Below are 27641 nucleotides of genomic sequence, written 5' to 3'. Positions count from 1 at the left end.
ACAACAGATGCTGGAGGGGATGTGGACAGAAGGGAACCTTACTTCATTGTTGGTGGAAGTGTAAACTTGTTCAACCACTTTGGAAAGCAGTATGGAGGTTCCTGAAAAGACTTCACATAGAGCTCCCCTATGACCCAGCAATCCCACTTTTGGACATTTACCCAAATGTTTACAAATAAGACCACACTAAAGCTACCAGCACAACTATGTTTATTCCAGCATTATTTACCATAGCTAAGATATGGAACCCACCCAGATGCCCCTCAGTAGATGATCAATAAAATGTGGTATATATACACAATGGAATTCTATGCCTCCATCAGAAAGAATGACATTGCCCCATTTGTTAGGAAATGGAAAGGCTTGGAAAAAAATTATATTAAGTGAAGTAAGCCAAGCCCAAAGAAACATAGGTCTCATGGTTTCCCTTATTTGCAATATCTAGTATATGTATGAGTCAAGCAGAATAGGTCAGATAATGTGATGTTAGGAAAATGAACCCTTAGATATGTATTTAAATGTTTTTTTCTTTCATGCTTTTTTTTCTAACTCATTTATAAGATTAGCTCTTTGTTGCTTTGTATGTCCCTCCCCCACAGTATAACCCCTGCTTTCACTATATTTGATGTCGGTATAATTTGTGGAGGAGATGGGGAAAAACAAGTCGCTTAAGGATACAGGTGGACCCGTTGCAACTATGAGAAGTACAAGTTGTCATGTCGAAAACCAACTTTACAACTTGGGTGGGGGGCGGGGGGAGACTGGGAAGGGATGTGAAGGGTAAACAAAGGAGGAGGCTGCAATGCTTGATAAGAAATGTACTCATTATCTTGCCCATGTAATTGTAACCCCTCTGTACAGTATGTTCACAAAAAATAAAAATTAAAAAAAAAAAGAATTACCCAGCCAAGGAGGGGATGTGGACAGAAGGGAACCTCACTTCATTGTTGGTGGGAGTGTAAACTTGTTCAACCACTTTGGAAAGTAGTATGGAGGTTCCTCAAAAGACTCTACATAGGGCTCCCCTATGACCCAGAAATCCCACTTTTGGGCATTTACCCAAATGATCACAAACAAGACCACACTAAAGTTACCAGCACAACTATGCTTATTGCAGCCTTATTTACCATAGCTAAGATATGGAACCAATCCAGATGCCTCTCAATAGATGAATGGATCAAGAAAATGTGGTATATATACACAACGGAATTCTATGCCTCCATCAAAAAGAATGACATTGCCCCATTTGTAAGGAAATGGAAAGACTTGGAAAAAATTGTAAGTGAAGTAAGCCAGGCCCAAAGAAACATACGTCCTATGGTTTTCCTTATTTGCAATAACTAGTATATGTCTGAGACAAGCAGAAAAGGTCAGATAAGTTGATGTTAGGTGAAATGAGCCCAAGATAAGTATTCAAATGTTTTTTTTTTCTTTCATGCAATTGTTTCTAATACATTCATATGATTATTTCTTTGTTGCTTTGTATGTCCCTCTCCCCGCCCCCCATTATAACCCCTGCTTTCACTGTATTTGATGTCGGTATAATTTGTGGAGGGGAAGGGAAAAAGCAAATCATTTAAATAGGGATACAGGTGGAGCCATTGCAACAATGAGATGTACAAGTCGTTATGTCGAAAACGAACTTTACAACTTTGGTGGGGGGGGAGGATTAGGCGGGGGGGGGTAGGGGGAAGATGGGAAGGGATGGGAAGGAGAAACAAAGGAGGAGGCTACTATGCTTGATAAGAAATGTACTCATTATCTTGCCTAAGTAATTGTAACCCCTCTTTACAGTATTTTCATAATTTAAAAAAAAAAAAAAAGAATTAGCCAGCCAAATGCTAAGTGTGGCACTATGACTCAAAGTGGTAGGGTGCTAGCCTCTAGCAGAAGTCCTTAGGGGCAGTGGGCAGGGCTTGAGTTCACATGAATGCCAACTGCCATGAGTTATCTCAGCAAGGAGCAAATCCCAGGATGAGGCCAGTCCTGATCAAGAAACTGTGCACGGGAGTAAGAGGAGATGATGTCATATCAGCTACTTTGTGCCTGCCCTTTCATAATTAGTCAGAGCTGGGAAATAAGTTAAGTAGCTTGTCCATCTAATGTTTATATCTGTCTAACTTCTAACTGGACAGGCATTTACATTCTTGCCTTTGTTGCCTGCTATTTGTATCTGTAGTGAGTCTTAGACTCAGGGCTGTTAGTTACCCTTTGCAGCTTCCTGGGTCTCCCATACATACCCTATAATCCACACATCTACCAAGTCCTCCAGTCAACTCCTTAACCAACCAAACCCAGCCCCAGCTTCTGATTGCTGACCAGTCTAGCATGCTCTCCCCTACCTAATCATCAGATATCCAAAGTAGCTAGAGACATTTTCCATAAACTCCAGGACTGCCTGGAATACAGGAAATAAGAACTAGCCAATCTAGCCAAGTCATCCAATTTTTAAATTTCTGCCCCACATCCTTCCTTTTGCTGTTTGTGTGCTCTTTAATATTTTCATTATTGCCCAACCCCTGCCTCATGAGACTTCTTCCAGACTTCATTAAAGAACTCACATCTACCACCAAGGGACAGCTGCTGCTTGCTGCCTATTCCCAGAGGAGACCACATCTCCACGTCTCCACATCGCCGCCTTTACCCCTAATGTCAATGCCCCTTGCCAACAGAAAGCTGTGTCCTCTTCCATATCAAAAGCCTGGAGATTTTAGATCCACCTGGGAAGGACCCTGTGGGAGTTCCTGTCTGTATAGATCCAAGGTTTCCCCCCTACTGGATTCATCTTGGCACATCATGTGATACCAGCCTAACCAGTCTTTTCACTCCTGCGTCTACCAGACCAGACAAGCTAACTTGGATCCATCCAGATGCCCTTGCGTCACAGAAATGCCAGGTGCTAAGGATATCAAGAGCCGAAACAACATCATCAGCCATCCTATTCACCCCAAACAAATAACATCTAACCCATTTCCTCTTGGGTGGGTTTAGGAACAGCAGACCTGCCAGAATATCCCCTGTCTCATCAGATATTGACAACCTAAAATACCAATATGGAGAATCTTCTCAGACCTTGCAGGACCACATTCATTATAACATCTGGTTTCACCTGTCTCAAACTTTTGTCTGAGGCAGGAATTGCGGATGGGACATGTGCTCAGGCCCTGCCTGCTTCTGGTGTGCAAACCTGTGGCAGATATAAATACCATCAATGCTGGCTCCTTCCTATAATTGGGGAAAGCCTTCACATGAAGGACCAGCAGATGCTCTGATGTTATGCACCCCCTGAGTTATAATGCCAGAAAATAACACTTTGCCCAGGTTCAAAATTGCATCCATGACTATATAGAACTAAAGAGGGGCAACTTTGCTTGTGCCAACTCTGGACATATCTTATATGCTAAGAGCCACATTTCTTTACCCAATGGCTGGCTTTTAACCTGTGAGAGTTATACTCTTAATTATATCCTTGACAATCTGCTTCATAACTCCAGTGCTGCCTAAGCCATCTAGCTATTGTACCACCCCACAAGGAGCTCTTTCAGTCTCAACAAGTGTGTAGTGGTGAATGAGAACTGTACATTGCCCTCACTTTTTCCTTGATTGGGATACCAGGGCTGGTGGTAGGTAGGAGCCTATAGGGGTGTTATATATTTGACGTGTATAGTTGCAAAAAGCATTAGCTATATCTCCTCTGCCATTGCACTGATATTCTTGACCATCATGCTGCCCTGATTACTCTTACTCCACAACCAATGGTGCAAGGAGATTAAAACAATATGCTGCTCTGAGCTAACTGATAGTAGATATGCCATCAAGGAACAAGTCAAACATCTCAGAAAACTTGAGGAAAATATCCAACAGAATGAAGGGGGATGGGATCTATTCTGATGGCTTACTCCCTGGCTCATGACTATCTTAATTACAATTTTGCCTCATACTAATTGTGCCTTGCCTATCCAGGTGCATGAGGAACATCCTTATGGGAAAGATGAGACTTTTCACCAGTTAGTCAAGTAGATGCTTCTAGGAGGGTACCCATTTGAGTGTCCCCCATTGACCACTTTGCCCTTTTCTCAGCAGGAAGCAGCTCCAGAAGAAATGACCTTCACCCCTGCTCACAACCTGGTGCCACCCTCATCCAATTATTAAACCAGAGTGGGGGATGTTATCCCAGAAGGCTCCTCCCTTATGACTTAACATGCGCTTTCCCTAGACAGCACTAGGCCCATGTAGTAAAGGCAGCAAATGATCAGCCCCTACTCCCTTTCCCTGAGACAGAACCCTGTTGGCATAGCTATGACCATATAAGGCAGCAAGAGCCCCCAAATCCTGGAGGTTATAAAAGGTCACCTGAGACAATAGCTATCACTTCTCACTTCCTCTCACTTGGTGAGAAGGGGTCTTGCTGGTCCCCTTACTGGCAATAATCCTTTCCTTTGTTCTTCCTACTTGGATGTCCTCATGGTTCTCTGGCTGAGTCTAATTTACTCTAACACTATTTTCTGTCATTGTTTTTCTTTTCAGCTCTCCCCTGCTTTTCTTTCCTTTTCTCTGGTACTATCATTGTCTCCAAAAATTGTTCATAATGCTTTACATTTTCTTGAAGGCAAAAAGTACATTCCAAACAGTTGCTCATAAAAAGAAATTCATAATCCGTTAAATAATTTTATCAGAACATCTAAATGTGCTCACCTTTCATATTTATACAAATACTAAATGTGTTTCACAGTAAAGTGTCTGGATTGTAGATTACATATAATAAGATATTGAAGTCCCGAATCTCTACTAGGATCTCCTCACCTGCTTCCTTTCTTTTGATTGGAACTTCCTCCATAAGTGAACTGAAATACAGTTAGATAGTTGTGACAGAAACTGAACTGTCATCTTTGGCCATTTCCTCCATATTTTGTATTTAAAAATTCATTTTTAAATTTAATTCATTTAAATAATTAGCCTTTGTAAGTAATTTTCTCACATTTTATTACCATCAGTTAATTGTACCAGGCAGTTTCATTTTGACTTGTCACTTGACATTGTACCTTGATGGGACTCACCTGTTCCATCATGGCACTTCATTCTTCTCCCTTTTTCCAAACAATCTCACCAGGCTTCATTTTTACACATGAACATAAAGTATTTTGACCATATTAAAATTCTCCCCTTCACAAGTTTTCTGATAAACTGTATTTCAAACATTACTATTTTCTTCTACTTAAAAAATAAATCACTTATTTCTTATATCTTGGATATATAAACTCTTGTACATACCCACAAAGAAAATTTAGCACTATTATATACTTTTATATGCAGCATAATATATTTCTTCAAAATTTGTAGAAAGAGGAAAGCTTTACACATAGAAAACAATGTATTTCCTTTATAGTTCTCTGCTTCACAAAGTAAATGTTCGTCTCTGTAATCTACCAATGTGCTTTTATCTATCTAATGAACAAAATCAGTGGTAGATCTCGTATAAATATTTTAAATCCTAGGAAAGATGTTAATAGTTTATTTGGTATGTCCAGAATGGTAGTAAGAATGCAGAATCAGGCTCCTTAACTTTGGAGTATATGCAAAACATTAGAATTTACTGGTTCCAGATGTAGTATTTTAATTCAGACTTTTACTTGCTAGATACTGAGAATATTTAAATTATCCATTAACTATGGCTATAGTTCATAGCATAATTTTCATTTGTCAATTCAGAAACAATAGTAGCTAATGGTAGTGAAGATTCAAAATTATATTATAGGAAATTTAGCATAAGTAAATATTTAGAGCTTCAAACAATCCCTATATCCCAGAGTCTGTCTCTTTCTTATTTATCTTAATTCAAGCTATTTACCCACACTTCTTAACCTTGACCTAATGAACAAGGGATTGAACAGATTTCAGAAGTATTGAGATATTTCTGATGGATAGAATAATATCTATAGACACTGCTGAATGACACACAGGATGAGGTAAATTTCATGAGCAGAGAAATGTAAATAAAATACAATTTAAATTAATTAATTGATAATTTAAATATCCTCAGTATCTACCAGATAAAAGACTGAATTAAAATATTACACCTGGAATCAGTTAATTCTAATGATTTTGAGTGTACTCCAAAGTTAAGGAGCCTGATTCTGCATTCTTACTGCCATTCTGTATATACCACATAATCTATTAACATCTTTCCTAGGATTTAAAATATTTATATGAGATCTATCACTGTTTTTGTTCATTAGATGGATAAAAGCACATAAAAGACTACCATCTTGCAGAATTTTTTAATAATAATAACTTCACAAACAACAAATGGGAAGCCTCACAGGCTAATGTTGGGTTTTAGAGAACTTATTTTTTACTCTAGATGGAAAAAATAAGCATGGTATAACAACTTTTAAATGACATCCACTATTCTGTTTTGTATTTCTCAAAATTTGTTTCTTCTGTATCTTTATGCATTATAAAAAAACAATAATCCTTTGTTCTACAGGATTAAATTTGCACATCAAAATTTAGTTTGAGGAACACAAAGCAACATTTATTGTAGTCTTATTACATGGTAAATACTATGTTAGGGACTAAAGGTGCAAGAGTGAATAAGATAGCCTGTCTTCCAGGAGATCTTTCTCAATAAACTAAATTGGTTGAATATAAAGTGATGTCAATATAAAGTGCTAACTTACTGCACACAGAAGATGTACTTATTTTAAGATTTGGCAAATATTTGATATGCTTCTACAGCCATTCTGAATTTCATTCCCATTGACAAAATCTCTATGAGAAAGATAAGGTATGAATCACAAAAACAACAAACAAGAACAAGGAGGCTCAGGAAAATTGTAACTTGTAAACTTATCCTGGCCAAAATTCCTTGTACCTGCCTTTCTATGTTCTGCTTTTCCTCTTGCTCATTCACCTTCACCCTCTGAAGGGTGAGTTGTGCACCCAGACATACCAGTGCTGCTTTCACTAAGAGTACTCATTTCCTCTTTGTTACTAAATTACTGGTAAAATTTCTGATCTTTTATGCTTTGCTATCTAAAATTATTTCATTCTAAAATTATTCCATTGTCTCTTTGCTAGGCTTTTGTAGTTTAAACTGTAGTTGTACTGATAACTGTGGTCTATTTTCATATATATCTTTACTTATTCACTTATTTATATACTTAGTTGAGTTTTATATAGATTTTTTTGGTTGAATTTGCAATGTATGCATGACATTCTTATGTAAATCTCCAGGAAAGCAATCATTTTTGTGCTCCTAGGATGGAGAGTGTTCCTCAGAGATCAACGTGAAAGTTCAGGAAAGGCAATACGATCAGGACATTGGGGTTTTGGATATTGGACTACTATCCTTATGTAATAAAGATTTGGAACTGCAAGAGTTTCAGTCATTTATTATTTCTTTTAGGATGTGCTTTGTTTTGATTTCCTTTGAGACATGGACTCCGAATGTAAGCCATTGTGTTCTCTAACTCTTTATCCTCATGCCTCAACTTCCTGAATCCATGATTACAGCTTTGCATCACTACTTTAAATTTTACTGAGGTAAGCCAGACCCAAAGAAACTTAGCTTTCATTGTTTCCCTAATTTGTAATAATTATTATATGTCTTGGATAATCCTAGTAGAGGATCACGATAGTCCAATAGCTATGTACACAAGATCATGTAAGATGATGCTAAGAGAAATGAACTCCAAGATATGGAAACAAAAGTTTTTCTTTGTTGTTGTTGTTTTAATGTACTGTATGAAGTCATTTCTTTTTTCTTGTTGTTATGGTTTATTTGGTTTTGGTACCCTGTGTCTTATGTATACGCTTATCCAAATTAAAGAAGGAAAGAAGAACAACAAAATGATGAGATAAAGGACAAAGGGTGAGCCAATGCAACAGCCATACTTGCAAGACAATATGTTGGAAATGAACTTTACAACTTGGGGTAGAGGTTTGGAGAGGGGAGGGAAAGTGGAGGAAAATGAGGGATGAGGAAACAATGTTCCACAAGAAATCTACTCATTACCTTACATATGTGACTGTAACCCCTCTATACATCACCTTGACAACAAAATAAAATTTAAAAATTATTTTACCTAAAAAAATTGAAAACTGTCAAAGGAAATACATAAACTTATTTGGTGAAGAAGGTTGAGGTTACAGAAGACTAAGCCATTTGATTAAATTCAGGTAGGTTCTAAATCACCAAGCATAAACTTGTGTTTCTTCCAAATACTGAGTCTTCATCAATTTCTATTATTCTGCATTTGGCTTTCATTAAGCACATTTGAATGTAGTATGTCTTGTTTTGATCCTCTTTCAGACTTCTTTTGTTAAAAAAACTCTTCACTTTTCCTATAGACTAGGAAAAAATTTATAGAAACTTGCTCAATACTATACAATTCTACTCCATTTCAGTTTACTTCCTAAGTGAAGTAATATTTATAAAAAGGAAATTCCATTATATCATCAATGGTTAAAAAATCCTACAGTGGCTCTCACTTGTACCCAAACACACAAAAAAATCACATGGCTTAAAAAAACTTTTCTATTTGCATCTCATATAAGTCACTACATTCACTAAATATGCTCATAAGCTCCCAAATATTTTACAATGTTAAGTAAACCTTCATAAAGTTTGATATGTGGATGGGATACAATCTTGTACATTTAAGATCTAAATCCTTACATGAATGTACCTTGTGAAAATTTTCCTAAAGTAAAATAACAAAGTACGAAGAAAAATGAATATCAAATATCATGGATTTTCTGGAACTCATTTAAAAAAATCTTTCAAGGGGATTTTATATTGAGAATTTGACAAGTTTGAACAACAGTACAACATACCACACTTTGCAAATAAGCCAAAACAACAGAGTTCTAAAACAAGAGGTAACTATACAGGGAAAATGCAATTTCTTGCCTCTATGGAAATCATTTTTTATGAGCAGTTATGTTAAGACACACAACAGTCACCTCTTTTTTTTTCTGTGACAGAATCCCTTAGAGAAACAATTCAGTGGTGTTAAGATTTAGTTTGTCTTCAAGTTCCAAAGTTTGTACCTATGGTAGCTAGGATCCATTGTCTTGGGCTATCATGAGACAGAACATTATGACAGAGTGTTTGAGGAAGCACTGTTCATATGATTGTGATCTGGAGGCAGAATAGGGAACTTGGTATAAAGTATGGTATCTTATTTCCTCCAAGGGGGCCTCATCTCTTAGCTTTTACCAACTCCATCAAAGGTAAAAGACATCATGATCCAAATACCACTCAATGATTGAACTGATCAGCTAGGGCCATTTAATATCTATATCATGACATCAGTGATTTGAGAGAAGGGATTTCTGGTATAGAAAATAGCAATCATGATGGTACTGTATCAAAAAGAGAAAGAAAGGAGAATGTGGTTAGTGTCTGCCCCTCTCAAAAGAAGGAATGTCCTTGTATCTCTTCATGGTCCTTCAATCCATGAAAAAAAGTGCTTATTGTTTTCAATCCAGTTTTAGGCATGCCTATGAAAGCTAAGTGTTTAAATATAAAAATGAATGTGAAACAAAGTCATTGAACTGTAGCAAAAGTACAAAGCTAAAAGAGAAACAGGAAAAAATCTGAATACTACTTAACAAATATTAGCGATTGGACATCTTAAAAATTATAATTATAATTATCATCTTAAACACTAGGCCAAGTACTTAAAAATTTGACTTGGTATTATCATCACGTTCATTTTGTTAATAAAAAGTTTCATTTCAGAAAGATTTTATTATTTGCTTCAGTTCACAATTTGCTAGAGTATGATTTTAACATTGTCTGAATCAAGAATTAATATTTTTAGAAATTTCATTCAATTTATTTTCATTCCATTTACTTACAAATAATGACTGCATATCAATAGAAAATCTAATAAAACTTTAAAATATCCCTAAGTATAGTAATTTCTGCTATATATAGATTTCTATTTTAAGGGTTTTGAAAGTATTATACCTAATAATTTATACATTATTAATACATTCCAACAACAATTTCAAATTCTTAAAGTTTTCATAACTCTGATGCTTCACTCATTACTATAAATTATTCTGAAAATATTGGAACTACACAATACCAATTTTTTTGTAGAAATTGCCTGTTTAATAGGTTTATTATTACTTGCTTCTATCTTATCTATTCTAAACAAAAATATTGTTCTTTTCTCCATAATTTAATCCCATAGAAACAAGAATAGCATTTCTATCTTAATGAAAAAATATACATATTATTTTCTATGGAAAAATTATAGAAGTGTTTAAGCCTTAAAACGATATTAAAATGGTTAGATATACTATCGTCTTCTCTAAAAGTAAAAGTAATTATTTAGGAGAACTTTCTACCAAGTATCTTTCAAAAACAACATTGATATAGACAAGGTATGCTTGATTTTGTATATATATGTATATATATATATATATATAGAGAGAGAGAGAGAGAGAGAGAGAGAGACGATCATGGGGCCTGAACTCTGGGCCTGGGTGTTGTCCCTCAGTTCTTCAGCTTAAGGCTAGAACGCTAACATTTGAGCCACTGCACCACTTCTGGTTTTTCCTGTTTATGTGGTGCTGAGGAATCGAACCCAGGGCCTCATGCATGAAAGGCAATCACTCTACCACTGAGCCACCTTCCCAGCCCCTGATAATATATTTTGAAAAATTGAAATTAGAAGTAAATCCAATAAATTTAACATTTTCAGAAACTATTGTTCTCATTGTTTTATACTATTTTACTCCACAGGACAGATTTGATTTTTTTTTGTAATATAAGGATTCTATTTTGTTACTCATGTTCTATTGATATCTGAAAAACATACTTTTCAATAATCAAATATGAATTTTTGTTTTTGCCACAGTCACAGAGTTTTTAATATTTCTTATACTTTCTCTGTTGTATGTTTATATGACTGACTAGAAGTTTTAATCTTGGAGTTTGAATTTGGATTTTACAAAGACAATATTGCAATTAACAGCCTGAAAGAAATCCCTCATCAAATTAGAATCAGCTAGTAAATTTGGACCTTAGCTAATTAACTGTACTCTCAAGAATTTTGCTGAGAAATGAACTCAATTTAAAATTAAATTAATTAAATTAAATATATTCCAAATTCTGATAGCTCAAAACCCATTAATTTCAGTTAGTCTGGTTCAATCCAGCCAGATCTTGCTTTTTGACCTTACAAACCTCTTGCTCCAAGCAGTTATGCAGTTAACTTTGGAGAGTACAAAGATTTTGTATGAAAAAGTGACAAATACCTAATTGGCCCTAATAAAATTACATATAGTTCTGTTAAACATGAAAAAATATAGTAGTACTGTTTTTTTCTTCACCAATATCATTAAACTGACAGAGAAAACAATGTCTCTACTTTTGTAAGAGTGTTTTTTTCCTGCCAGTCTTCACTAAATGATCCATACAGCAATTTTCAATGCTGGATATTTCAGAGAACATTCAGCTGTGAACTTTTCTATTTACATACTACTTCTCTGAATGCAATTTCTTGTCTGGTATTGTCCTTCTGAACATCTTGTCACTAACCAAGGAAAGAAATGGGCAAGGCTGGATTAAAATAAATATTATAATGAATTATTTTTCAGAAATGTAATTTGTTATTATGTGAAAGATTTCAAGTGTCCAGAGTTAATAGCTATTTATTGTATTATTGGAGACTTATAAAAGATTAGTTTTTGAATGAATTCACCACAAAAAAATGTATGTGATTGAATCCACATAAGGACTTTGACTTAGTCATTGATCTAGAAATGTTTCAAAACATCATGCTGTACACAAGGAAAATGTGATACTCAATCAGGAAAAAATGAATGCATTTTTAAACTTAAAAAAATAACATAAAATAATAAAAATTAACATTTGAATGAAAAATTTGAGGAAGATAAGACAAATTTAGCCTAACCAGTAGAAATTTAAAGCATTGTATAACTTTTACATGAACAAAGCCTTTTTGTGATCGTTTGTGGTTTATGATTACTTTATTGAACCATAACATTTGTGATGGGGTAAATGTAAATAATTTTTCCCAGAATAACCCCCATTATCTCAAGGCACTTCTTAATAATCAACATTACTTTGGTTCAAAAATTATATAGTGACTTGATTATAGGATTTGTTTCATTGGCATGAGTAGAATTTTGTGGTTTTATTTTTTGTCAGTCATGCAGCTTGATCTCAGTACAGTCCCTGAGATCTTTGCTCAAGGCTACCACTTAACCACTTTAAGCCACAGTGCCATTTCTGGTTTTCTGCTGGATAATTGCAGATAAGAATTTCCTGGCAGGTTGGGCTTTGAAGAGTGATCCTTAGATCTCAGCTTCCTGAGAAGCTAGAATTATAGTCATGAATACATTTCTTATTTAGCATTGTTACCTCTCCTTTGAGATTGTAAACAGGTCTCAATAAATGAGTATAGCTATCAAACAAAGAAAACAATTTAGGGGCTGGGAATGTGGCATAATGGTAGAGTGCTTCCCTAACATGATTGAAGGCCTGAGCTTGATTCCTCAGTTCCACATAAACAGAAAAAGCCAGAAGTGGTGCAGTGATTCAAGTGGTAGAGTGCTAGCTTTGGTCAAAAGAAGCTAAGGGACAGCAGTGCGCAGGCCCCGAGTTTTAAACCCAGGACTGAAAAAATATGAAAGAACAGAAAACAACTGAATTCATCAATTGGCAATGATTTTTATTATTTTAAGTAGTTCTACAAAGGGGTTTCAATGTCATTTTATGACATGCAAATAAATTTAGTCACATATTGTTATTCAACTTTTTACTTATATTTCAAAATACATAAAATAACATAAATAATTCAATAGTATTTTATAGGATATGATAAAAATAAAGACATAAAGGAAGAGAGAAAGATAGAAAGGAAAGGAAGGAACAAGGAAGGAAAGAAGGAAGGAAAGGAAAGAAGGAAGGAAGGAAAGAAGGAAGGAAGGAAAGAAGGAAGGAAGGAAGGAAGGAAGAAAGGAAGGAAAGAAGGAAGTGATATTCAAATTGAATTCATGCTCACAAAAATGGTACTGTTGACCTAGGTGGACAAAATGAGTCAGACAACACATATAATATGTGATGAGAAATTATTAGACATTCTTAGTACCATGAACATTGCAAGAGAATGATATTCTCACATTCTATAATTTAAAGACCCAAGTGCATCGAGTGCTTGTATCGTTTTTACTATGTCATATAGACAATGTAAACAATATTACAAAACAAATCATATAGTATCAAATAGTTTTTCTTCAATTAAGTTTTTCAGAACCTACTATTGTTAAGTTAAAGTCATCTGAAGAAATTTCTTATGCAACAAAATGCAAATGTTGTTTTTCCAGAAAAAGCCTAAAATAGAAACTGGAGAAAAGGGCTGGGAAGTTGGCTCAGTGGTAGAGCACATGCCTTGCATGCATGAGGCCCTGGGTTCGATTCCTCAGCACCACATAAACAAAAAAGAAAAAACCTGGAAGTGGCACTGTGACTCAAGTGGTAGAGTGCTAGCCTTCAACTGAAGAGCTGAGGGACAGTGCCCAGGCCCAGAGTTCAGGCCCACGACTGGATCCCCCCCCTAAAAAAAAGAAACTGGAGAAAAGCAATCACTATATGATATTAAATATACAAATATCAATAGGGAAATTATTATGCAATAAATCATGAAGAGACACTATACTTACATAAAAGGATCAGCATATGCAATAATGATATTTTACATATTATGATAAACTTTAGGGTACAAGGGTTAAAAATAATTCTGTGGAAACATTGCAGCCTTGATTCTCATATGTCTGTAATTAGAGACCAATTAAAAATTTAAAGCAGATTAAATGATACATAATTTTCTAGTATAGCTTTCATGACAGTTGTTCTGCTCTCTGAATTATATGTTGACACTGGCATTTTCCTATATGTTGAATTTCTGGCTCTACTATTATAAAGAAAACAAAACTTTTCAATATAGATTCATCATTTTTAGCATGTAGGGTTTCTATTCATCTTTGTAAAGAAATACAACTCTCCATCCTATTTATTACATTTATGATTTCTTACTTTCAAGTTGTAACTAAAATTTCTTAACTGCAGCAGAAAGTTGGAACACAGAGGAGTTATAAGTCAATCCCATCTCATTCTCTATCCCCAATTTCATACTAAAATACAGAAAAAAAAAACAAATAAAGTAATATAAACTAAAGAATATACAATTTAGTGCCTACCTTCACCCATAGATTGAGTCTATGTAGCTTCCAAATTAAGCCTAAGTATAATTTTCAGAGTTTCCACATGAGACATTTTTGTCAATAAAGGTTATGAAATAAGTGCTGCTTTTCAAATAAGGTCATGAACATTTCAAATTCCTTCTGGTAGTTACCACATGAGTTTTCACCCTTCTAGGCTTTGGGTTTGGGATTTTGAGTTTGTTTTTCTTTATTAGAAAATTGAGTAAATATGTTACAACTAACTTATTTTCATATTCTATCTGTTTCATCTTTCAATGGTCTACACAGTCGAATGAGCTCCTAAAAACTTGAAAAAAATATAAAACTGATTACAGAAAACACATAATATTTTATACAAAATATTACTACTAGATAATCAAGCCATTATGGAAATTTGCATTGTATAATGCTACCTTCAATAATACACTTTCTTAACTTTTTGGTGGTGGGGCTTGAACTCTGGGCCTAGGTTCTGTCCCTCAGCTCTTCAGCTCAAGGCTAGCACTCTACCACTTGAGCCAGAGCACCACTTCTGGTTTCCTGAGTGGTTTACTGGAGATCCGAGTCTCACAGCCTTTCTTGCATGGGCTGGCTTTGAACCACAATCCTTAGATCTCAGCCTCCTGAGTAGCTATTACAAACATGAGCCACCATGCCTGGCTTAATGCACTGTTATACAAAATATCTGTTGCAAAAAAAGGAATCATCATTGTTTTCCTAAGCTAATTTGTGATTTGTTATAGATGAAGCTTGTCCATATAAAATGGTCTACTCGTGCTGAGTACATAAATTAGACAATGAGTCTGATGACTGTGATATTTACACTAAGGCAAATATCTAGACAAAACAGCATACACCAATTTTCCCCATGCCAACTCACCCTGCACATTTAAGATTTTTAATACAAACAAATAAAGTAAAAGGGTAACAATAGTAAATACATTTACAATAATAATCCTCAAATACATTGAACTATGCAACTAGAATCATGGCTCAATGTAGAACATCTGATTAGAAAACGCAAGGTCCTCAGTTCAAACCACAGTATTGTCCATTATAATATATTATCATTTCTGAATGTGGAACTGGTATATATCTTTGTATGTTTACTAAGGTTTCTGATTTTTAAGCAGTTTTTGTGTAAAATGGTGAAGATCTACACAGATAAGTAAATTTTACTTCTTTTATGGTATATTCTATTCCATCTACTTTATGATTGATTATTAATTTTCAAGTTGAATTAAAAGATGGAACCTCCAAATCTGGACTTCCTCTTGTTAGATGAATGAATATAGAGGGAAGGTCATTTTTCTGAAAGGTCTTTCTTCCTTTCTGTGGTTTTAACTGAATGACCTTTAAAATCCTAGCTTTCTCTTCAGACCAAAAAAGTGGATGTGAAAAGATTTGTGTTGATACTTGCTTCTTTTGGAAGTGAATCAATCTAATTATGTGTGGGAGTCATTTCACAAGGAAAAGCACTATATGTGACAATAAACAAGCTCAAAGTAATGATAAGTTGAGTAAGATGGGGGTTTATGGTGAGTCAGAGTTGGGAATCACAAAGAAGGAGAAGACCATAAAAGAAAAGCAAAGACAAAGTTGCACTCTACAGCCCATAGATATAGAGACATGAATGGATGGAATATCAGTAGAGAAAAAACAGCTTGCTAATACTACTGGGAAGAGAAGAGGCTGTGTGAAATTGTTGCAATGACCTAGATGAAGTATAAAAACAACTTATACTGCTAAAACTCATTGTCCTGTGAATATTAATGAATGTTTGCCAGAATTTGAACGATGTAATTTTTTATGCTTCACTTTTTCAAAGCTTAGATATATAATGTGAGGTATTATTTTATTATTTCAAGTGAACAAAGAACATTGTATATTTTCTCTTGAAAACAGAGCGTAAGGGCTGGGAAGGTGGCTCAGTGGTAGAGCGCTTGCCTTGCATACCTGAGGCCCTGGGTTGGATTCCTCAGCAGCACATAAGCAAAAAGAAAAAAGCTTGAGGTGGCGCTGTGGCTTAAGTGGTAAAGCGCTAGCCTTGAGCTGAAGAGCTGAGGGACAGTGCCAAGGCTCAAAGTTCAGGCCCCACGACTGGACCCCCCCCTCCCCCCAAAAAAAAGAAAGAAAAAAGAAAACAGAGCATAACCTAATGTATGTGTTCAAGCATTGATTTTTATCCAGTCAAAGTATACTATGAGCTGCAAAATTTGCAAAATCTCCTGAATAGCATTAATTAATGAAAACTTACTGTAGAACAGACATTATGCCCAATCTCTGTTACAAAGGGCAAATAAGATAATATACTTCATTTACTTAACACAGAGATTATCAGACAAATACATGAGCATGTAAAATGTTTAAATGGAATTTACAATATAATTGACCAACAAATTGCTGCATAGCCTACAAACATTTGAAAGATTCCCAAGAGGTCCTGGATGAGGTTTCATCTGAAACTTTACAGACTACAGGAAAAAAAAAGATAAATGAGTCTATATCATGAGTCCATCTCATATTTTTAAAATTTTCTACATAGAAAGAAAACAATGAAAAATGAAATTCAGAGAAAATGAAAGTGGAAGAAATATATGTAAATAATAAAAATTTACAACTAATTTGTTCTTCTTTTCTCTTACTCTGAATAATGTTCTTCATATTTCTGAAATCTTGCTTTGTTTAATTTTTCTTTTCCCTTTCCTTTTTTGATTCATTATTTTTGTCACTTTATTAGTTTTTAAGTCTTAAGATACTCATATAATTTTGCTTCTTTTCTGTGCATATTGGTAGTATAGTTGTTGTTTTCTATATTTTATACTGCATTTGTACATCTGATTTGTTTTGATGGTAGCGTTATTGTTAACTGTGTTTTTTTCTCTTTCTTCTTTGGGTGGAAACGGGGACTGGGTCCTTGAAATAATACTTCTCCCTAAGAAGATACTTAGATGTGGAAAATATCTACCCAACAGATGCATAAACCTCATCGCAGAAACACAAGGAGAAAAACTTAGTATCACTGCTCCTTTAAAAGTTCATAACTACTCTAACTGAACCCACACATATCAAGCTGAATGAAATGATCAATGAAAAATTCAAAAGACTGCATTTAAAAATGGGCAAAAAAATCCACTGGATGGAATAAGGATAACAAACTAGGATATAAAACTCTTCAATATAAGAACATAGAAATAAGAAGCATCAATCTTGGAAATAAAAGCACATTAAACTTTGAAAAATAACTGAAATTCTCATGTTAGACTAGAGCAAGTACAAGAAAGTATATTAGGATTTGGAAACAAGATTTATGACTTTTACATTCAGAATGTGACAAAAATTGAATATGAAATTATCACTGGAGCATAATACCTTTAGGAGCATTGTTGAAAGTCCAATTTTCTATAGAATATTTTAATGAACCCAGTTTATTAATAAATGTAACACTGATGACAAAATGAGGGTTTATTTCATAAAAATTTAGAAAATAGTCCATTAAATAAAAATTGAGAGGATAAAAAACCTACAGAGTCTGCAATATATTAGCAATTTATACATTAAACATTTCAGACTGAAAAGTCATAAATTTTAAAGTGGGAAAAACCTTAATAAAGGATAAAATATGGCAAAATTCTGCTATAAAATTATCCAAATACTAATAATGATATGAAAAGATAAATTCAAACATAAGTTTTAAATGAAATAATGAAAGTATCACATGATTTTTCTGCAAATGTAGCCAAATTTAACTAGAATTCCAGCTTTTATCAAAGGTAAGTAACTGAAGCCCACAAATTTCTGGTATGAGTATGCATGTCTAGCTTCGCTATGAAAGATTTAGAGGGAATATTTTTAAAATAATACCTTTCCCATGATCTATATAGTCCACTTATATATAAAATACATGTACCCATTTTGACTTTCAAAAGTAAGAGAATGAAAAGACAAAATATGCTTCCAATGTTAATGGATAACTGACTTAGAAATTATCCGAAGTACATTCTACTGCACCACTCCTTTTGAGACCCCCCTTTGTAATGAGTCAGTCAAGCCCAAAGAGGATTGGAATTGAAGACATGTGGCTACATGCAGACCTGAGATTAACTTTATAAGCCACATATTTAGTAAAGGTGTCAAAACTAAAGAGATTAATGGGCAGACACTATATTCAAAAGTATAAACCTGTACAAATACACTCAAAACTGTACTGCCATAAAGAGGATGCTTTGGGACAGTAATAGCCAACTGAACTAAGTGGAACTATTCTATATATTAATATGATTGGTTCTACGATGTTGTATGTACAGTTTGAACATCCCTTATCTTTAATGCTTTTTTAAGAAACATTTGAAGTCCACTACAAGTGGATCACGATCATAATTCTACCATCCATGGCACTAATATCTGAAGATTCTCGTTTGAATGGAAAATCTCTGAGACTCTTAACTCTAATTAACCACCAAAATGTGGAATATAGAACTGTGGGTGAAGTGGTAGAATGATAAGCTTTGAGAAAAAAATATACAAGGACATTTCCTAGGCCCTGAGTTCAAGCTCCAGGACCAGCAAACATGAAAGGAAATATTTAGGAGCTTGTATTTTTTGAATTCTGTAATATTGGCATATGTGTGATATGCTACCATAGAGATAGGATAAAAACTGACCAAGAAATTTGTGTTTTACCACTTTGGAAAGTAGTTTGGAGGTTCCTCAAAAGACTCTACATAGATCTCCCCTATGACCCAGCAATCCCAATTTTTGGCATTTACCCAAATGATCACAAACAAGACCATACTAAAGCTACCAGCACAACTATGTTTATTGCAGCATTATTTACCATAGCTAAGATATGAAACCAAACCAGATGCCCCTCAGTAGAAGAATGGATCAAGAAAATGTGATATATATATATATATATATATATATATATATATATATATACATACACAATGGAATTCTATGCCTCTATCAGAAAGAATGACATTGCCCCATTTGTTAGGAAATGGAAAGACTTGGAAAAAAGTGTAAGTGAAGTAAGCCAGGCCCAAAGAAACATAGGTCCCATGGTCTCTTATTTGCAATAATTAGTATATGTCTGAGACAAGCAGAAAAGGTCAGATAATTTGATGTTAGGTGAAATGAACCCAAGATAATATTCAAATATTTTTTTCTTTCATGAGATTGTTTCTAACATATTTATAAGATGATTTTGTTGTTGCGTTGTATGTCCCTCCCCCATGGTATAACCCCTGCTTTCATTGTATTTGATGTTGGTATAATTTGTGGAGGGGAAGGGCAAAAACAAATCACTTAAATAGGGATACAGGTGGACCCATTGCAACAATGAGATGTACAAGTCATTTTGTCGAAAAACAAACTTTACAACTTTGGTGGGGGGGAGGGGGTGAGATGGGAAGGGATAGGAAGGGGAAACAAAGGAGTCAACAATGCTTGATAAGAAGTGTATTCATTATCTTGCCCATGTAATTGTAACTCCTCTGTATGGTATTTTCACAATAAAAAAAGAAAAAAAAGAAATTTGTGTTTTATAGACATGTTATACACATAGCAGAGGCAATTTTGTGCAACAACTTGTATTGCAATTTTATTGACATCTAGCATATTAAAGTGAAAATTTCCATCTGTGGTATTATGTCAATGTTCAAAATGTTTTACTTTGGATATCTTTGAAGTTTTACATTAGACATATTGTATCAAGGTGCATATATAAAATACAAGAGCAGGAGATATACCTTAAGTGATAGAATGTTTGTTAGTCCATACTGGGACTTCAGTTTGATCTTAACACTGGAAAAATAAACACAAAACAAAGACAGAAATAAAAAAATCAATGAGCTGGTCACTTAGCATTCAAATACCATATTGCATGTAGAAGTATATTTCCTAGAAAATAAGGCATATTGGATCACAGGAAATATAGATTAGAATGCTCAAAGCAACCTTATATGTTTATCAATAAAAATAGATTACATATTTTTAGAAAGTGATATGAAAATAAAAATGAACATGTGAGTGCTATATATACCTGAAACATAATTGTGAACTCTCAAGATGCACACCGGAATGATGCACAATATTTATACTCTGATACCTTTTGCAACACTTCTTTTTTAAAATATATTTTATGGTTATTGTAGAGGTTAGAATTATACAAGTCAGGTAATGAATGTATTTCTCTTTTGGACAATGTCATGCCTTCCCTCACTCTTTCCTAGTTTTTTCCTCCTATCCCCACCCATATGTTGTATAGTTTATTTTCCATCTAGTAAGTACCTCTGCCATATTTGCTTACCGTTTGCCCCACTTTTTCTGTGCTCCTCCTTACCCTCCAAAGACAAAGTAACTAACAAACAACACAAAAGAAAAGGATAACAAAACAGCAACAACAACAACAACCAACTTATTGCTTCCATTTCTTGGAGTTATTCCATGAAATATTTTATATGATCCTATGTGTATATATATTGAGCCTTTGTGATCTGCTCCTATGGAGATCCTTCTTTGGTCTTAAGGTGTGACTATCTAGACACCTTTATAATTTATCATGTTCCAGTGTATTTTTTTTCTTTTACCATCCAGTGTGCTTACTTGTAGTCTAGAATGGCTATAATCAATAAAACTAACAACAAATGCTGTCAGATATGTGGCCAGAAGGAAGCTCTACTACACTGTTGGTGAGAATGTAAACTTGTTCAGTCACTCTGGAAAGCAGTATGGAGGTTTCTCAAAAGACTACACATAGAACTTCCCTGTGAACCAGCAACTCCACTTCTGGATATTAATCTACTAGACCACAAACAGGCTATACTAAAGCTACCAGCACCACCATGTTCAGTGTAGCATTGTTTACCATAGTCAAGATATGGAATCAACCCAGATGCCCTTCAGGGGATGAAAGAATTGAGAAAATGTCATATATATTCACAACACAATTCTACTTTTCCATCAGAAAAAAATGATATTATACCATTCATAAGTAAATGGAAAAACTTTTTTTAAAAGTAAATTAAGTGATGTAAGTCAGACCCAAGGAAACATAGCTTGCATGGTTTCCCTCATTAGTGGCAACTAGAATGTGCCTATAAATGTACAAGTAAATACTTCTTACGGAGAGAAAACCATGCTACAGAGGACCACATAGTGTATAGTTTGATGATGAAGTAATATGAACCTGAATGCCAGGTTATAACCTGTTTCAGAAAGCTCCAGTTTGGGCTGGGGTGTAGCTCAGCAGCAAAGCACCTGCCTAGCAAGTGCAATACCCTGGGTTTGACCCCCAGTCCTCCCCAGCAAAGAAAAACAAAAAGGTAGAGCTAAAAAAAAAAAGCAAAAACAACAAATAGATAGATACTGTTTGAAAATTTAGAGAAAGTGTTAGCTAAAAGAAAACTGATAGAAAGGCATTGATTAAATGGCTACTCTAAAAAACATTTGTTGAGGATATTAATAAGACTGTATTCAACATGGATGAAAAGAAAAGAAAGACTCATAAAATATTCCAGCTGCTGATCAATGGGGTCTGTTCATCCATTTGAAACTGAAGGCAAGGAAAGAGGTAATATATTTATGAAATATATATGCTTTATATGTCCAAATCTATGCCATGTGTTTTACATATGCTGTACCGTTTAATCCTGATAATAGCCCTGTGTGATACACATATTCATTTCCATTTTACAAGTGAAAAAAAATGAAACTCTCACAGGTTATTCAATTTGCCCAAGGTCAAATGGCAAGGAAATGGAGATGCCCTGCTTGAAGCCAGGTGTGCTTGATTCGAAGGCTCTGCTCCTTTCATTTCAGAATGGACTCTAATACATCACATAGCATCTGAACATTGTGCTTTGGTGAATGGTGGGACCATTCACCAATATTAAGTTCTAAAAACAGAAGGAATAGATATTTTTGTTTTTTAAAATTTTATTTTATTGTAAAGATGCTGTACAGAGGGGTTACAATTACATAAGTAAGGTAATGAGTATATTTCTTGTTGAGCATTGTTACCTCCTCTTTTGTTTTTCTCCTAGTATCCCTTCCCTCTCCCACCTCATCCATTCATTCTTCACACACGCACCCAAAGTTTTAAAGTTCATTTCCAACATAGTGTCTTATGAATATCATTGTTGCAATGGGTCATCCTTGTCCTTGTTTCAGTATTTTGTTATTCCCCTTCCCCACTCCAAATTAGATAAATGTATGTACAAGGTACCAAAATCTACAGTGACAACAAGGGATATACCAGAGGGGGAACAAAGTACAAAATAAACAAAAAGTCACATAGTACATTAAAAACAACAGCGACAGAGAAGGACCTCTTGTGTCTATATCTTGGGGTTCATTTCACTTAACATTGTCTTACATAGTCGTATGTACATAGCTTTTGAGCTTGTCTGCTTATCTGATAAGATTATCCTGGACATATACTAATTATTGCAAATAAAGGAAACCATGGGACCTTTGTTTCTTTGAGTTTGGTTTACTTTACTTATCTTTACTAGCCATACAACAGACAAGGGCCTCATATCTAAAATAGACTTAGAGCTCAAAAAATAAAATACTCCAAAAACAAATCCTCAAAGAAACAACCACATTAATAAACAACCACCATTAATAAATGGGCTAAAGACTTAAAGAGTTATTTCCTCATCATGGCTAATAGACACATGAAGAAATGGTCAACTTACTTGGCCATAAAAATGCAAATCAAAATAGCATTGAGATTCTACCTCACCCCAGTTAGAATGGCTATAATAAAAGTATCTAATAACAACAAATTCTGGAGGGGATGTGGCCAAAGGGAACACTACTGCACCATTGGTGGGAGTGTAAACTTGTTCAACCACTCTGGAAAGCAATATGGAGGTTCCTCAAAAGACTACACATAGAGCTCCCTATGACCCAGCAAACCCATTTCTAGGCATTTGCTCAAATGACCGCAAACAAGGCCATAATAAACTTACCAGCATGAGTATGTTTATCATAGCATTATTCACTAAAAGTAAGATACGGAACCAACCTAGACGCCCCTCAGTAGATGAATGAATCAAGAAAATATGATATGTGTGTGTATATATATATATATATATATATATATATATATATGAATTCTATGCTTCCATCAGAAAGAATGACACTGACAAATTTGTTAGGAGAGGGAATGGTTTCTTTTTTAGACACAAGGTAATTTTTAATTTTATTCTTTTCAGAACTTAAAATTCTAAAACATTTTTAGAATATCCAATGTAGTTTATCCAATATAGTAATCCATAGTCATATCTGTAGCTATACAATTTACATTAGCTAAAATTATGTAAAATTAAAAATTGGCATCTTCATAATAATTCCATTCTTAGCACATAAGTATATGTGGAGCATTATCTCCATATTGTATGGTAAATATTTACAATGTTTTAATTGAATCATCATGAACAAGTTTACCAGATAATGCAGATTCGACGGTTGTTAAAGTATAATGTATTATTCAGAGAAATAATAATAATGAATCTTTATTCTTTATGAGTTCAATGCAGTCTCCAAAAATTTTGAATAGTTTTATTTGATCCTTAACACAGACCAATGAAATCAACAGGTATTTTCTTCATTTGAGAATATTGCACTTCAGAATATGTGCTCAGAGTAAGTAGCCTCAGGAATCAAACAGAAAAAGCCTTGTACCAAAATTCAACTTCTGTAAAGTGGTAAGAAACATGAAGTTGTATCAACAGATATAAAAGTCTGTATGGCAATTACAAATGAATAACTATAAGAGAGTGGTGTAAATGAATCCAAAGGAAACATTTTCTCTTATAGTGTGAGGATGTTTTCTTTTTGGGGGTGAGGGGGATGTCGGTCATGGGTCTTGAACTCTGGGCCTGGGCACTGTCCCTGAGCTCTTCAGCTCAAGGCAAGCACTATGACACTTAAGCCACAATGCCACTTCTGGTTTTCTGGTGGTTAATTGGAGATAAAAGTCTCACAGATGTACCTGCCCAGTCTGGCTTTGAACCTTGATCCTCAGATCTCAGCCTCCTGAGTAGCTAGGATTACAGCCACTGGTGCCCAGATTGTGGGGATGGTTTTTAAAGTCAAATGTTTTACAAATGTTTTATGGGTAGAGAATGAAATATTGGGTGTGTATTGAAGGGATCTGTACAGACCTCCAAGTCTCTCTCATTCTCTCTCTCTCATTCTCTCTCTCTCTCGCTCACTCGCTTTGCTTACACACACATACATATATTATTGTTATTGTTATCGTAAAAGTGATGTACAAAAGGGTTATAGCTACATAAGTTGAGCAATCAATGCATTTCTTTTTGAACAATGTCACCCCTTCCCTCGCTCTCTCCCAGTTTTCCTCTCCTGTTTGCACACACATTTTTAATGTAGTGTCTAGTGCTGCATTTGATCACCAGTGTCTTTTAAGTAGAGGACTAAGTAAATACGTGGAAGTTTACACCATCCAGAAATTTGTGATGGAATGAGAAAAAGCTATTGGCTGATGTAAAGGGAAAGTTAAAAGACTGGACTATATATGTCTAGTGCATGGAAATCTGAATACTGTAGCTAGACAGATGAAAGGTTACTATTTAAGGCATAATCTTGGAGCAGTTTCAGGTGGTAAAAAAGATAAAACCAAGTTTTAAACAGAATAAGCCCATCACGTATAGGAAAATAAAGGACAAAAATACGTGTGCTTAGAATTTTTCTCAGTGTTATTTTCACTGCTTATAAGTTAAAGAACTGTCTCCATTTTATAAACTTACCAGAGTACTTTTCGCTTTGATCTCCCCAAACTGTAAACATAACTCCTGATGTTCTCTGTGCCACTCAAATACATAAAAAATTGTGGTAGCAACTCAGTGAGTCTCTCGTTATTTTAATGAAATAATGAGTTTTGGCTGGCATTCACTGAATTTATTAATTGTTGTCACCTCCACATGGTAAGGTTTAATGAAGAAAAAACATCTGCCCCTCCCACTCCTTGTTTCTACAATACCATAGAGATGAAGTGTATATTGCAAATGAAATAGTAGTCATTTGGGAAAATAAATAAATTTATAAATACATAAATTTTCTTTGATGAAAAGTCATGTTAATATATCTCAGGTTAAGACAAATAATACTTTAAAATAGGAAAAACAGGGTGCTTGTGCCTCTGCCTGTAATTCTAGCAACAAAAGAGGATGAAATTTGAGACTCCTAGTTTGAAGCCTGCCCTGTCAGGGAAGTCTATGAGACTCTATTTCCAAGTAACCACTAAATAGCTAGAAGTGCAGCTGTGAGTCAAGTGGTAGAATGTTAGCCTTGCATGAAAAGGCTCAGGGACAGTGACTTGTCTCTGATTTCAACCTCCAGGACTGAAACCAAAAATTTAAAAAAAAAAAAAAAGAAAGAAAAAATTTCTATTTGGGAGACATTTTATTATCTTGACCTCAATTTTTTTCTGTACTTCTGTACTTTTGTTTGTTGTCCTTTCCTCTCCCTTTCAATAAGTATGAAATTTTGAAAAATTGTATGCTTCCTTTTGATAATTCAGAAACTCTCAAGTAAAATACTATCTGCATGTCTAAATCCTTTTTTGCTATAAAGCTCAGTTGTCTAGCATATTAATGTCTAAAGAAAAATATTTTTTCTTACTGAAAATATAAAATATATACTTACATATTCTACACGGTGACAATGGTATTTATCAGATTAAAGATAATCTACCCATTACATTGATCCAATAAAATATATTTAGATGAACATAACCTGGTTGTTTAATAGCTATCTTTTTCCTGGAAGTACTGAGGATTCATTGAGGGACTTCACATATGCTAAGCAAGCAGTCTACCATTTGATCCATGGATGTTTGTAATTGATTTGATGACAGAAAAACATACCTTTAAATCTCAGTTAACAAAAGTATTATTTCTCAGAAAAAAAACCTACCCATTCTTGTTTGATAACATGCACTGCAAAAATATACTCTAATATAATCAGTATTACTATTATCTTTTCAATTTGATAAATAAGACAATTTCGAAAGTCAATATTCTCTTTTATTGTCTACATAGATTTACCACTTGCCAGGAAAAAGACTTAAAGATCAATCATTTGTACCTTTGCAAAGAAAGTTTGCCAACTGACATACACAGAAATAAATTTCTCCCTCAACAGAGTGTACAGTTTGCTTTTAATTTGAAAAAGTACTTTTCTGAATAGGTCCCTCCAATCAGTCTTGTACAATAGAGATGAGGGTCTGTGTTCCTTTTTCAATATTTCAAAAAGAATAAAAGTTAACTTGCAGTTTTAAATTTAAGTGGAATAACTTTAGGTTTAGTTATTTTATTTGGAATCTATTAACCAGTGTGGTAATGTTGGTTTCTATTATGCCAAACAGATGCTATATTGAATAGTAGGACTATTTTTTAGTTTAGGAAAAAGATATGACTTAAATAAAATTGGTTTTAAGAAAACCTACTGAACAAAATGTACTGAAAATGAACAAGAAACAAACAAGTATCATAGGAGGAAATTGAAGGACTGAAGATAATCCTACTGAACTAATTGAACTGACTAAAAGATCAAAGTGATGTCCACTTGCACTGTAAATTGCCTAAAAGAATAATTTTTAGGGGTTAACTGTAAATCAGCAAGTTCAAAAAAATAGGTGTACTAAGTTTTCTATTTCCCTTTATTTTACTCAATCTTCTCAAGGTAAAAAATGTGTCATGCAAAAATTGCACAAAAAAATGGCTCCTGATTTTGAGATTAACTGATAATGGAGAAATAGCTCTTATTCTTCCATTAGGCTACACTTTCATTTATTCATTCATTAACTGAGTATTAATCAATTAAAAATAGCAATAAAGCCAAGAGCCGGTGGCTAACGCCTGTAATCCTAGCTACTCAGGAGGTTGAGATCTGAGGATCACGGTTCAAAGCCAACTCGGGCAGGAAAGGCTGTGAGAATCTTATCTCCAATAAATCACTCAGAAAAACAGAAGTGGCGCTGTGGCTCAAGTGGTAGAGCACTAGCCTTGAGCTGAAGAGCTGAGGGACAGCGCCCAGGCCCAGAGTTCAAGTTCCATGACAAAAAACAAAATAGCAAAACAAAACAAAACAAAATAAAAAGCAATAAAATACCAAAAATCTTCCAAATAATATGTACTGGATGAAAAATTGGATCTGTATTTTGGTTACTATAAGTAGACAAGATGGATTTTAAAAAAAAAAACTAAAGAAATCCATATATTATACATATGTATTATACATAGTATAGATAAATGTTGTAGGGAAAATACTAATAAGTATTTACAAAACAGATTTCTTTTAAATTTTACTCTGAAGCTAATATACTTTTGCATTATAAGCAGATTTCATTTTTATAT

This window comes from Dipodomys spectabilis, unplaced genomic scaffold, assembly GCF_019054845.1.
Source record: "Dipodomys spectabilis isolate Male_0828 unplaced genomic scaffold, ASM1905484v1 ptg000063l, whole genome shotgun sequence".
In the NCBI taxonomy this organism is placed as follows: domain Eukaryota; kingdom Metazoa; phylum Chordata; class Mammalia; order Rodentia; family Heteromyidae; genus Dipodomys; species Dipodomys spectabilis.
Note: the sequence above shows the minus strand (reverse complement) of the source record.